This window comes from Brassica napus, unplaced genomic scaffold (assembly GCF_020379485.1).
Source record: "Brassica napus cultivar Da-Ae unplaced genomic scaffold, Da-Ae ScsIHWf_1454;HRSCAF=2044, whole genome shotgun sequence".
NCBI classification, from domain to species: domain Eukaryota; kingdom Viridiplantae; phylum Streptophyta; class Magnoliopsida; order Brassicales; family Brassicaceae; genus Brassica; species Brassica napus.
Window position 1 is genome coordinate 40,001 of NW_026014868.1, and position 4,372 is coordinate 44,372.

A 4,372-nucleotide genomic window follows, 5' to 3' on the forward strand; every position below is an offset into this window, starting at 1 on the left:
CATCGGTCCTCCATTGACTCGAACTAATCATTCAACTCATTGAGTCTCTTATTGGTCTTTATCTTTGTCCCTGCATCAAACAGCTCCCCTAGGTACTTAGTCATTCAACCAACCATGCCCACAAACATAAGTAACCTTTGAGAAGTCTTCGAAAGGATAAGGGTATGCATCTGGCCTTTATCGGCTCATGCACACTCAAACATCCTCTTGCCTTATAGGCAATAGTACCCAATCCATATTCTGGACTGACAAATCTCATTAGATCCTAAGTCAATCAACCAACCATCCTCACATGACTTGGAACTGATGAGTCATCATCTGGCCTGACCGGCCTTGGGACTTAACCCAGACAACAGATATGATTTGTTTATATCAACCGATGCATTCCTTAATCAGATTAGTTCCGACACCTTGAACCATCATCCAGAGGTCAGGTCATCCGTACTCAACCATGATCATATCTTACACGGCTTTCCATTAACAATCACACCTAGGCTTAGTACCTATGGTCTACGACACATAATACTAGCCATACACTTCGTCATGGCTCTTAGCCAATACCGAAGCTATCAACACCAAGGTTGATATATAGAAGAATCACATCAATACTCTTACTCCAGAAACGTGACTATCCATACTAGTGCTCGACCATCGAACCATCGCCATGAAACATGATCCGACCATTAGACTTGATAAACCATCGTCTACTTAGCATGTATTGATATAACCGGCCTTCCATTGCCATCATGTAGGTCTACTCCCTACATAAGGTATATGGCGCCTATCCTACTCACCAACCCAAAGTTGATTGTAAGATATCCCACTTACCCTTTGCGGCTAAAACCATCAAACCATAGCCGGATCGTCCATAGTCCCGTCTAACCATCTAGTTAAGATCTAGGTGCGATCGGCCAGTTATAAGTCCTGCCCAATGGCTCACGGTCCTTCTCATCTGATCCAACCCAAAGCCTTGATCCTACCATAGAGTAAGGCCCAAGACCAAACCGGATTGCCTTGCAACCGATCAGACCTTGCTACACAACACTCTGGTTAAACGAACCGTCCGTCTGTTCGACTATGCAGCCGCGGACTGTCCACTTGGTTCGCCCTAAGCCTTGAACCAATGTCACGGTTTGGAACTCACACCCTTTGGGAACTAGTACCCTTTAGACACTCGTGCCTCTTGGCAACTCATGACCCTTGGCATCTCGCACCCATTCAGATGCTCCAACCGTTCGACCTAACCGTCCGTATGGACTATCTGGTCCGTGCGTGTGTCCGGCCTATGGCCAAAGGATCACGCCTTAACCTACCCAAGTCATGAACCATTGTGAATGCTCAGGGAAGGGTTGCAACCGTTCAGAACAGAACAGAACCGCCCCTATCCAATCGGATCACCTGAGGCCAGTCAGATCATGCGCGCGCCTAACTCGTCGGTTATGGACCGCGACCGCATTACTCTACCAGAACCACGGTTATAACCAATCCCAACACATCAACAAGGCCACACTAATATACAGAAGGAGTAGAAGAAGAATTGGATGAAAAGAATGAGAAGAATAGGACACAATCCAAACGCCCATGGCTAGACCGGTTCGGACTGTCCGATTGTCTTAGCCGATGAGTCGGTGGTTACGCCACTGACCCTATCTTACTGAACCACGGCTTTGGAGTCCTTCTCCAGACCTTTCTCTATGCCTTGGGTATTCATAACCACACGGCCTCCTCTCTCCTAAACCGTTCTCCTTGTCGGAGATACAAAACCACCACGACCGGCCCTTTTCCGGCCGATCTCTTGGTCGGAACTCTCTCTCTCTCTCTCTACATTTTTCCACGAGTATTTTACTCTGGAATTGGATAATGAAACCAACAGGAGAGACCCCATATTTGTGGAAAACGAGGGGGTAAGTCTTGCCCCAGGAACAGGCACGACTTGCTAGCGAATGGGCACCATCGGCCAAGGGTTGTGCCCTCTCGGCCACTTGCATCCCTTCGCCCTTTCTGATTGGGTTTGGGGTCGGTCATAAGCCCAACCCACGCCACAAGCCTTCTGGACTTAGCCCACGGCTTTGTCCAAAGACCCAACAGCCCATGGCCTCATGGCCGGACCTCACAGCCCGCCACTGACCCGGACCCGGACCATCGGCCTAAAACCCGAACAGTCCGTCTAGCTGAGGTTAGCTGACTCTCAGCTGCCTCAGCTGAGTGAGCTAGTAGTCCAGCTAGTGGAGCTGACTTAGTAGGGACTGAGCTGGAGTGAACTAAACTTAGCTTCGTTGAGCTGGTTGAGCTACTCGTCTACTTCGTCCAGTTACCGTCTTACTCGTCCTAGCTGTCTCTTAGCTTATATAAGGTTAAGTCTAAGTTTCCTTATGTTCTTAACCTTCTTTCTCGACCATGGAACACTTGCCTTGATGACCTAAGACTGGCTGGTACATTTCCTCTAACCATGGCCGTCCCGACAATCCTATCCAGGATTGGGGGCGTGACAAGTCTCCCCCACTTGTAATGGATTCGTCCTCGAATCCGGTAATGATTATACCTTGTCCCAAGACAAAATATTCCAACCGAACTTATTCTATTCTTGATCAGAGAATAGAACAAGCTTGATTCAAAACCACCAAATGACCACTTCATTGATCAAATTCCCTTGACCATCGTCGTACAAGTCTCCCCCACTTGATAAGGATTTAACCACAAAAATCCTATCAAGTGGTCCTTTCTGGTTTAGCTGATGGCACCCTTACTTGTCTACTTCGACCACAGTCGAGTGCCCATCAAGCATCCATTCAAGTGATACTTGTAAATCCATCCAAAGACATTCCTTTTGTCACTGGCCGAACACTCCAGGTTGCGGTCCTAGTATCCAACAAGTCTATGTCTTTCCTTTGAATAGCATCTTCTTCAGATTTTATTCTATCTCTGATCATAGTCCATGACTAGATCATAACCAGTCCCTAGGAACATGCTGCATACTCGAGCCTTAGTAGATTTGGCCAATCCCCACACCACTCGATGTACCAGTCAAGTTCTCACGAACTTGTTCCAATCTTTAGGCTGCTCGGCCTACAACGAGTCCTAACAGATTGTTATAGTTCTTTTGTCCTTCATAGACAATAAGGTTCATGACCTCAGCCACAACGTACGGGATCATCCCCTTAACCGGCCACAACCTTTTCAGGCTTGGCCACATTGCGATCTTAGTCCCTCCAGACTAAAAACACCTCAGACTTGACTTCCATCATTCACTGGACTTTGTCATAATTTGATCCTGGTCCTTCCTTGCACTCGATCGTACTCTGGTCCTGGTCCACTCAGGGATTCAACCGTTTCACCCCGACCATAGGTCCATCTACGGATAGGTCGTGGCCTGATCCTCGTCCTTTATTGGACTTGATCATTCTCAACCTTAGGTCAAACTGTAAGACCCGATCCTGGATTCCCCAATCCAACCAGACCGCGGCCTCACAAAACAATGCAACCAGTTTCATTTACATATTCAAGTTCAAGTGTTAAATAATTCTAAGTCTTTTTCAGAGTTTTGAGGTTCAACATTCACACTTAAACAATCCAACATCGACTAGGGCAAATAGATATTTCATAGATAATAACAAAGGTTCATACATCATTCATCATCCTAATAAATAGATCACACACTATAATCGCATAAGTTCACAAGTTGCACAATAGGCTACAATAATTACACAATTTTCAGAATCAACCCAATCACCACACATCTTCCCGTGGCCGCGGTCCTCATGGTGCTTTTCCCTTACCACGGTCCATTTCTGGTCCTGGATCCAACACACACAAACACACAATCACAAGGTTAGATTACAAAACAAGAATCAGTTCACATTGCATGGTCGGATCCAATCTAGTCAAGAACAATCATCAAAAATGTCAAATCTGACCCCTTTAAAAAGAGATCCAAATACCAAATAAAATTCATGATAAATCATGACAATTCAGAAGAAAAATATTCCCATAGTCAGATTCAAAAGAACCGGCTCAGATCATAGTGATCTCGGCCATGAACAGCCCACACAAGAACAAGGGGCTTTCATGGGAATTTTATCAGGCCAAGGCCTTAAGATCGATAGATCCTTCCGTGTAATATCATAAAACAATCCATAGTACAATATATATGAAGAAAACAGAGTAGAAGAAGTCAGAGTAAGGAGTGGCCAATCGATCCAAACCGGCCACACTCACACAGCCATCATCCGCGGCCTTGTCCGGTTACTCTTGGCCACACCTCTCACCTTAGGAGTTCGGTCTCCAGGGGCGACTTCCTTCTATTTCTCCTTTGCCTTCTCCTTGTCTTTCTTCCTCAAATCCATCCTCTTGATCACACGCCCAAACACACCAG